Genomic DNA, 10854 nt, shown 5'->3' with positions numbered 1-10854 from the left:
CTGAACATATTCCAGTCTGTGCTAGCAAAACAGTCCTGTAGCTTAGCATCTGCTTCATCTGACCACTTTCTTATTGATTGAGTCACTGGTGCTTCCTGCTTTAATTTTTGCTTGTAAGCAGGAATCACGAGGATAGAATTAAGGTCAGATTTGCCAAATGGAGGGAGAGGGAGAGCTTTGTATGCATCTCTGTCTGAGGAGTAAAGGTGTTCCTGAGTTTTTTTCCTCTGGTTGCACATTTAACATGCTGATAGAAAATTGGTAAAACATATTTAAGTTTCGCTGCATTAAAGTCCCCGGCTACTAGGAGCGCCGCCTCTGTGTGAGCGTTTTCTTGTTTGTTTATGGAGGAATACAGCTCATTCAATGCGGTCTAGTGCCAGCCTCAGTCTGTGGTGGTTTGTAAACAGCTATGAAAAATACAGATGAAAACTCTCTAGTTAGACAGTGTTAGACAGTGTCTACAGCTTATCATGAGATACTCTACCTTAGGCGGGCAATAGCTTAGGACATCCTTAGATATCGTGCACCAACTGTTATTTGCAAAAATACATAGTCCGCCATACATTACCAGACGCCGATGTTCTATCCTGCTGGTACGGCGTATAACCAGCTAGCCAGTTGATAGTTGGCTTGATAGTTGCCAGCCAGTTGATAGTGTCGTCGTTCAACCACGACTCTGTGAAGCATAAGATATGACAGTTTTGAATGTCCCGTTGGTAGTTTAATCTTCCACGTAGGTCGTCTATTTTATTTTCCAAAGATTGCACGTTTGCGAGCAGAATGGAAGGAAGTGGGGGTTTATTCGTTTGCCTACAAATTCTCAGAAGGAAGCCTGCCCTTTGGTCCATATTCCGCCTTCTCTTCACTCAAATCGCAGGGATCTGGGCCTGTTCCCTGAAGAGCAGTAAATCATTCACGTCGAGCTCGTCAGACTCGTTAAAGGAAAAAAAGGATTTTGCCAGTCCATGGTGAGTAATTGCAGTCCTGATGTCCGGAAGTTATTGTCTGTCATAAGAGACGGTAGCGGAAACATTGTGTACAAAATAAGTTAAAAAACATTGGATCATTCAGAGATCCTCACTGAACTTCTGGAGAGAGTTTGCTGCACTGAAAGTAAAGGGGCTGAATAATTTTGCACGCCCAATTTTTCAGTTTTTGATTTGTTAAAAAAGTTTGAAATATCCAATAAATGTCGTTCCACTTCATGATTGTGTCCCACTTGTTGTTGATTCTTCACAAAAAAATACAGTTTTATATCTTTATGTTTGAAGCCTGAAATGTGGCAAAAGGTCGCAAAGTTCAAGGGGGCCGAATACTTTCGCAAGGCACTGTATACTATTCTATCCTGCGTAATCTACAGATACAGTACATGTTCTATCCACATACTCGCTACACCTGCAATAACATGTGCAAAATATGTGTATACGACCAATAACATTAGATTTAATCTGTACTGCACTTTAGTTGGATAGTCCATCTATAGGTGCTCAACAAACTATCAATAGACTAGCAGTAGCATGTGAACTGCATGTCTGTGGACTTGCAACATGGAAGCATCTCCCTGTGTGATGCTAGTTCAGAGTGGTTCAACCTGAAAGCTCCTGTCTTGGCTGGCCTGGCCCTATAGTAAATGGAGACCACAGATAGTTTCCCTTCCCATTAGCCTACCCACCAGTTTCGAGTCATGGGGAACAGGTGTGGTTTCTTCCCACCAGTGAAGTGACAATGGTGACATTTTCCTGACAATCCTGTCCTGACAGTTATTTCTTACATGTGAAATTATAATAACCACTTCGTAAAACACTGAATATACAAAACATTAGGAACACCTGCTCTTCCCATGACACAGACACAGACTGCCAGCTCTTCCCATGACACAGACTGCCAGCTGAATCCAGGTGAAAGCTATGGTCTCTTATTGATGTCACTTGTTAAATCCACTTCAATCAGTGGAGATCAGGGTTTCTTAAACTTTTTCAGCCTGGGACCCAAATTTGAAATTCTGTGTTTTCCTGGGACTCAAGCTTAGGAAAATATTTAACTATATGTAAATATCGATACCTTTCATTGCCCTTATGCCTAAAAAAAAATGCAACATAGACGAAAACAAATAACAATGAAATACCCATAAATATCTTTTCATGTTTATTTTTCCCAGCTAAAAACACTCTTACATACCTGTCTTGGTTGGAACTCTTGCTGTTAAAATGCAATAAATAATTTCAATCTGAACTGGAATACACGGATTGATCACATCACACAGATGTATAACAGAACACACACACACACAGGCTTTTTGATTGTGCAACCCTAAGTAACAGTACAGAAAAACATTTATCAGGCCTACTGTACATCTTACTGTATAAATTATTGTTGATAGAAAGTCTAGGTTGAAACTGTTGCTGTTAAAATATATTCTGAACTGGAATAAACTGACTGATCAAATCACACAGATGTAGACCAGAAAACAAACACATACACCCAGTCCTAATGAGAGGTGTGTGGCTGGTTTAAGTTTTCAACAAGCATGCCTATTCTGGGCTCAGTTTTTGACAGTGCAACTCTGAGGTCATGCTCAGCATTGACACTGTTTCTGTACAGTGTCAATTGACACTGTTTCCTGATTTGCATAGGCATGTGGTGCCAAACTGGATCAGAACATCTACTGCTTTCTCAGTCAGGCAGGAGACTGCTTCCTGCTGCAGATGAGCAACCCAGAACTGTGTGTGTTTAACTCAAAAAGCATCTTGCTTCAATCAGTTTATTCCAGTTCAGAATAAAAAATATTACTTGTATTTTAACAGCAACAGTTCCAACCTAGACTTCTTTTCAACAATAATTTCTACAGTAAAATGTACAGTAGGCCTGATCATTTTTCATCTGCACTGTTTCTAGGGTTGCACTATCAGTAACTAGTTAGCTTGCTTTGGCTAACGTTAGCTATTAGCTGTGTAAATTGCAAGGCTAGGGGATTGTTTGAAAGAGAAACTCAAATCTACTACTATGAGAGACAATAGTCGCTCATTTCAGCTTATCATCCATCACCTGTTATAAAATTACAACAATGCCCAGCTAGTTGACTTACTTTTCTACTTTCGAAGCACTGTTTTCTGAAGCATTCTCCCCTGTTCTGAAAGAACTCCCTGAGTGTACCGTTATGTTGTGCCTGGATGTTTGGTCAGGACGTGTCGTTTTATTAAATTGTTCGTTTTGAGAGACTCATTACTAAGCACTTCCCCACACAAAACACATTGTGGGCGCTCCTCGTTATTCTCAAAGTTTGTATGAAAGAGACAAAAAGTCATCACTATATTTGCGTTTCATGACGATTGAGCTGTCAGAACTTGTGGCTAGCATGAGTCCAATTCATGACAGCGGTGAGTAATGTCGAGTGGAAATGACAAGTCAGTGGCTTGGACGTCAACGTTGCAGCGTGTGACGCGGAGCGATCTTCAAGAAAACTGCAGAAAAAAAGATCCGGTAAACCGCGAAGCACACGGGCATCTCCCTCTCTCACACCCACTCGCAGCTGCCAAACTGAACAGAGATCGCTGCTAAGCACAGAGCGCAACGAACCGAGAGTGCAGTTGCACTTGGCCAAATCAATTCCAGTTATTAATGAAATAAAAGTACATTTACGTCGCGAACCACCATTAACAAGGCCATACTTTAAGAAACGCTGGTGTAGATGAAGAGGAGGAGGCAGAATTTTTTTTTAAATCCTTGAGACAATTGTGACATGGATTGTGTATGTGTGCCATTCAGCGGGTCGATGGGCAAGACAAAATATTTAAGTGCCTTTGAACGGGGTATGTGCCACGTGCACTGGAGTGTGTCAAAAACTGCAATGTTGCTAGGTTTTATCATGAAAAACAGTTTCCCGTGTGCATCAAGAATGGTCCATCACCCAAAGGACATGCAGCCAACTTCACACAGCTGTGGTAAGCATTGGAGTCAACATGAGCCTGCATCCCTGTGGAACTCCTTGTAGAGTCCATGCCCTGACGAATTGAGGTGGTACTGAGGGCAAAAGGGAGTGCAACTCAATATTAGGAATGGAAAGTATTCATCCCCCTTGACTTTTTCCACATTTTGTTAGGTTACAACCATATTCCAAAATTGATTAAATTGTTATTTTTCCTCATCAATCTACAGACAATACCCCATAAAGACAAAGCAAAACAGGTTTTTAGAAATGTTTGCTAAATTATCAAAATAAAAAACTGAACTATCACATTTACATAAGTATTCAGATCCTTTGCTCAGTACTTTGTTGAAGCACCTTTGGCAGCGATTACAGCCTTGAGTCTTGTTGGGTATGACGCTACAAGCTTGGCACACCTGTATTTGGGGAGGTTCTCCCATTATTCTCTGCGGATCCTCTCAAGCTCTGTCAGATTGGTTGGGGAGCGTTGCTACACAACTATTTTCAGGTCTCCAGAGATGTTTCGGGTTCTGGTTGGGCTACTCAAGGACATTCAGAGACTTGTCTCAAAGCCACTACTGCATTGTCTTGACTATGTGCTTAGGGTCATTGTCCTGTTGGAAGGTGAACCTCCGCCCCAGTCTGAGGTCCGGAGCGCTCTGGAGCAGGTTTTCATCAAAGATCTCTCTGTACTTTGCTCTGTTCATCTTTCCCTCGATTCTGACTAGTTTCCCAGTCCCTGACACTGAAAAACATCCCCACAGCATGATTCTGCCACCACCATGCTTCACTGTAGGGATGGTGCCAGGTTTCCTCCAGACGTGACGCTTGGATTCAGGCCAAATAGTTCAATCTTGGTTTCATCAGACCACAAAATCTTGATTCTCATGGTCTGAGAATCTTTAGGTGCCTTTCGCCAAACTCCAAGCAGGTTGTAATGTGCCTTCTACTGAGGAGTGGCTTCCGTTGGGCCACTCTACCACATAAAATATATTTAATCCATTTTAGAATAAGGCTATAACTTAACAAAATGTGGAAACAGTCAAGGGGTCTGAATTATTCTGAAGGCACTGTACATAGGGCAGCATCCTCTAAGGTGCTGGGATGAGTAACCGGGTGGTAGCCGGCTAGTGACAGAGACTAAGTTCAGGGCAGGGTGCAGTCTGATGGCCTTGAGATAGAAGCTGTTTTTCAGTGTCTCTGTCACAGCTTTGATGAACCTGTACTGACCTCGCCTTCTGGATGATAGCGGGGTGAAAAGTCTGTGGCTCGGGTGGCTGAGGTCCTTTGATGAGTTTCTTCGCCTTCCTGCGACATCGGGTGCTGTAGAGTCCTGGAAGGCAGACAGTGTGCTCCCGGTGATGTGTTGGACTGACCGCACCACGGTGCCTCCTGAGGTTGAAGAGGCTCTGTTGCACCTTCTTCATCACACTGTCTGTGTGGGTGGACCATTTCAGATTGTCAGTGAAGTGTAGGCAGAGGAACTTGAAGCTTTTCACTTTCTCCACTGCGGCCCGTAAATGTGGATAGGTGCGTACTCCCTCTGCTTTCTCCTGAAGTCCACGATCAGCTCCTTTGTTTTGTTGACGTTGAGGGAGAGGTTATATTCCTGGCACCACTCCGCCAGGGCCCTCACCTCCTCACTGTATGCTGCCTCGTTGTTCTTGGTAATCAGACCTACCACTGTTGTGTCGTCTGCAAACTTAATGATTGAGTTGGAGGCGTGAGTGGCCACGCAGTCATGTGTAAACAGTGACTACAGTAGGGAATGAGCACGCATCCTTGTGGGGCCCCTGTGTAGAGGATCAGCGTAGCGGAAGTATTGTTGCCTACCTTCACCACCTGGGGTCGACCCATCAGGAAGTCCCGGACCCAGTTGTACAGGGCAGGATTCAGACCCAGGGCCCGAGCTTAATGTTAAGCTTGGAGGGTACAATGGTGTTGAAGGCTGCGCCGTAGTCAATGAACAGCATTCTTACATAGGAATTCCTCTTGTCCAGGTGGGATAGGGCAGTGTGCAGTGCGATGGCGATTGCATCATCCGTGGATCTATTGGGGTGGTATGTGAATTGCTGTGGGTCTAGGGTTTCGGGTAAGGTAGAGGAGATATGATCCTTATCTAGCTTCTCAAAGCACTTCATAATGACAGAAGTGAGTGCTATGGGCGATAGTCATTTAGTTCAGTTACCTTCGCTTTCTTGGGTACAGGTCGCAGTGGTGGGTAGTATATGGGGCTTTGGTGACAAAACGGATGGCACTGTGATAGACTGCATCCAATTTGCTGAGTAGAGTGTTGGAGGCTATATTGTAAATGACATTGCTGAAGTCAAGGATCTGTAGGATAGTCAGTTTTACTAGGGTATGTTTGGAAGCAGGAGTAAAGGATGCTTTTTATTCGAAATAGGAAGCCAATTGTAGATTTAATTTTGGATTGGAGAAGCTTAATGAGTCTGGAAGGAGAGTTTACAGTCTAACCAGACACCTATGTATTTGTAATTGTCCACATATTCTAAATCAGAACCGTCCAGAGTAGTGATGCTGGACGGGCGGGCATGGTACAATAGATATAGGTTTAGCAGGGCTCTGTGTTGGCAGTAAAAGGGTCCAGGCCAATTGGCAAAATAGGTATTGTAGCCCAAGAAATTGGCTGATGGTCCTCTTCATCTAACATTCCAATATGCACTAGACAGCTAGCAGGCCGCGGCTAGCAGGCTAGCGAATGGGCCTTCAGGGGACATCACGATGGAGGAGCCTGTTGAAACCCATCGGGTGGATAACGTCGGTAGACCAGTTGTGATTGAATTGGCAGGGCTCCGTGTCGGCAGTAAAAGGGGTCCAGGCTAATTGGCAAAATATGTATTGTAGCCCAAGGAGTGTATGATGGACCTCTTAAGCTAGCCGGGAGATGGGCCTAGCACGAGGGTAGTTCCAGCTCACTGGTGCTTGCTTCGGGACAGAGACGTTAGCCATAGACGGATAGCAGATGCAGCTGCGATGAGCCAGGTGAAAAAGTTCTGAGCTTGCGGTAGGAAACCGGAGATGTGGAGAAAAAGCAGTCCGGTATGCTATGGGTTGAATCGCGCTGTGCAGACTGGCAGGTGTTGACCGGGCTAAGGTTAGCTGATGACCGCTAGTAGTGGCTAACTGACTACTAGCTAGTTAGCTGGCAAGCTTCTGTTGGGGGTTCCAGTTCTAAAGTATAGAAAATAGCAGATCCATACCACATTGGGTGAGGCGGGTTGCAGGAGAGTATGTTGAAACTGAGGTTAAAAATATAAAATAATATATGCGAAATATATATGAAGGAAAATATATATATATACACAGGACACAACAAGACAAAGACGTCTGAACTGCTACGCCATCATGGACGTTGATCTCAAACACTGAGAGGAAGCATTCATATATAAAATATCCCCATAGTCTAGTAAAGGTAGCTGATCCTAGCCTCCTTCTGGCTCCTAAAATAAAATCCCAACTTCAGCTTAAAGATTTTTGTAAATGGTTGAATATGCAATTTAAAGGAGAGGCCGTCATCAATTAAATATCCAAGATATTTATATGAGGTTACAGTCTCAATCTCATTGCCCTGAAAGGTAGTATTAGGTGAAAGGTTCAGAGGTCTAAGAGGGGACCAAGTACAGAGCCCTGGGGCACATCATTACAGACAGACAATTTAACAGACATGAGCCCATCAAATTGTTCTATCAAACAGATGCAACTGCAAGCTCCGAAAGACCTACCATCGACAATCTCTGCCTCAGTATAGCATAATCAACTGTATCAAAAGCCTCAAAGACATCAATAAAAAGTGAGACACAATGCTGTTTTTTGTCAAGAGCTTCAGTGATATCATTTAAAACCTTAATGGCTGCTGTAATTGTGCTATGCTTCTTCCTGAAGCCCGATTGGTACATTGATAAAATAGAGATAGTATATAAAAGCTCTTTTATCTGTTCACTAACAAGGGTTTCAAGTATTTTCGCCAGGGGTGACAGCTTTGAGATTGTCTTATAATTATTTTAAAAAGTTGGATCTCCCCCTTTCAAAAGTGGTAGGACAAATGCTGATTTCCAGATCTTTGGAATTTCATTACATTCCAGGGTTAGATTGAACAGATATGTAAGTGGTTCAGCTATGAAATCAGCTGCCTGTTTTAAAAAGCAGGGATCAAGAAGTTCAGGACCTGCAGGCTTTCTGTGATCTAAGGATTTCAGGGCTCTATGTACCTCCTGCACTGAGAATGGCAAAAATCTAAAGTTTGACCAGCTCTCGCTGGTTCATCCACACAGGGTTGTACAGAGACAGAGGACACTGAATCCAACAGCCTACCAGATGATACAATGTGCTCATTGAAACAATTCAGCATTTCAGTTTTGTCATATACAGCAACAGAGTCCTTCAATACACATGACGGTAATTCGTTAACATTACTGTTTCCAGACATAGACTTATTAGCCTTCCAAAACCTTCTAGGGTCATTCAGGTTATCAGTTGTGACAGACATAAAATATTCAGACTTGGCCTTCCTGAGAAAAGAAGAACGGCCTAAAAAGAAGCAAATCAGCATCAGAACATGATTTCCTTGCTTTAGCCCAGGCTAGATTACGTTTATGAATAACAAAAGACAGCTCAGAAGAATACCATGGATTATCCCGCCCTTTAACTCTGAACCTGCGGAATGGGGAATGTTTGTTTACTATTTATGAGCTTTGAGGGCACTATGGTGTTGAACACTGAGCTGTAGTCAATGAATAGCATTCTCACATAGGCTTTCCTTTTGTCCATGTGGGAAAGGGCAGTGTGGAGTGCAATAGAGATTGCATCATCTGTGGATCTATTGGGGCGGTATGCAAATTGGAGTGGGCCTAGTGCTTCTGGGATAATAGTGTTGATGTGAGCCATGACCAGCCTTTTAAAGCACTTCATGGCTACAGACGTGAGTGCTATGGGTTGGTAGTCACTTAGGCATGGTACCTTAGTGTTCTTGGGCACAGGGACTATGGTGGTTTGCTTAAAACATGTTGGTATTACAGACTCAGCCATGGAGAATTTGAAAAAGTCTTCACTTGGTCAGCGCATGCTCGCAGTACATGTCCTGGTTGGGGTATGTACGTAGGTTCACTGTGCACTTATTGATGAAGCCAATGACTGATGTGGTGTACTCCTCAATGCCTTCTCAGGAATCCTGGAACATATTCCAGTCTGTGCTAGCAAAACAGTCCTGTAGCTTAGCATCTGCTTCATCTGACCACTTTTTTATTGATAAAGTCATTGGTGCTTCCTGTTTTAATTTTTGCTTGTAAGCAGGAATCAGGAGGATAGAATTATGGTCAGATTTGCAAAATGGAAGGCGAGGGAGAGCTTTTTACACCATTTTAATCTGAAGAATCTCCTCTTTGTAATTATGTAAGTCAGGGCAGTATGCTCGGTTGTCATGGATCACTAGACCAGAAATAGTCAGAAGTTTTAATTTTTTCCCTACTATACCATCGAGGTGCGGATGTTTAGTTTATTTATTTATTTTTGTCCTAAAAACAGATTGTAGTGGTAAAATAAAAAGGGATACATTTTTGGTGCCATTTAGGGGAAGTGGAATTCTAAGCATCAGCAGTCAGAAGAGGATCTGCAAAGGTTTTTTTCAATTAATTTGCTATGGCCTCACGCTAGTGTTCCAGCTCAGCCAACGCTCTTTAGCCGTTTTTAAGCCTTGGGTGAATTTTGACTCGTTCTATTGTCCAGCCTACTGTTGTCAATAGTTGTCTCAGTAACATTCTCTTAAAATGGATACTTGCATAATGGAGCTAGCTAGCGCAACAATGAACCATAATCTCAACTCATGATGTTACTACTCTGCATTAATCTGCAGGTAGCTAACCAACCAGGTTCAATGTTAGCTAGCTAACATTAGGCTATAACTAGCCAAACAAATGGCTCTGAGATACGAATAATAAGACCATACACGTAATGTTAGCTAGCGAGCTAGCCAGGTAACGTTAGCTAGCTAGCTAAGAGTACACTTGAATAACTTGAAATTTAAAAATGTGAAACCTGTAATATCTGGAAATGTAGCTAGCTAGAATATCTTACCCGTATACATCATGGTTGAACGCTTCTCCCTGTCACAGATGCCATGGTTGCCCTTGGTTTGCAGATTTAATCCAGAGATTTGTGTTTTCTCCATCTCCTTAGCTATCATACTCTAATTCCACTGATTTCTAAACTCGGTCCTCCAGAAAGTGGTGAGCAACACTTATGCAGTACTACTAAGCAATATATTTTTTTATAAAGCTGCGTTAGACAAGATTACCTACACATACTAACTAGCTCAAATAGACAGAAGGGTGGTATATGGCAGACCAATCCGAACTCATCTCTCAGCATGTCCAGCACACTCATTATCTCAGCCAAACATTGGTAGCGGGAAGGTTGCTGTCTTTTCTCTGGCTAAACCAGCTAGGCTTGTATTTTAACAATTTTATTCGTATTTACAGATGGCATACATGTTTGTTATTAAGGCACATGAAAGTTCACAAGCTCCAGAATGCATTTCTGCCAAAATATGCATTTAGATAAAAATAGAAAAAGATTACATTCAAATGGCTCTCATGTGAAGTAGTGACCCGTCGCGCGACATATGCCTAGTTTCCTGAAACGGGTCACATATTTGGTAGACAGTGGAAACGCCAACCGGATGCTTCACATTTATACATCCGGTGAAATATCTGTCTCATTGGTCTGTCTGTGACTGTAGTATGAATCTGCAGGTAGCTAACGCTAACCAACTAACATTAAGCTATAACTAGCAATGCAAATGGATTTCTGAGATACAAATAATATTACTATACAGATCATACACGTAACATTAGGTAGCGAGACAGTAAGCTAATTTTTGCTAGCTAGCAAAAAATAAGCTTTAACTTGCA

The sequence above is a fragment of the Oncorhynchus clarkii genome, chromosome 20 (genome assembly GCF_045791955.1).
Source record: "Oncorhynchus clarkii lewisi isolate Uvic-CL-2024 chromosome 20, UVic_Ocla_1.0, whole genome shotgun sequence".
In the NCBI taxonomy this organism is placed as follows: domain Eukaryota; kingdom Metazoa; phylum Chordata; class Actinopteri; order Salmoniformes; family Salmonidae; genus Oncorhynchus; species Oncorhynchus clarkii.
This window is presented reverse-complemented; position numbering follows the sequence as displayed.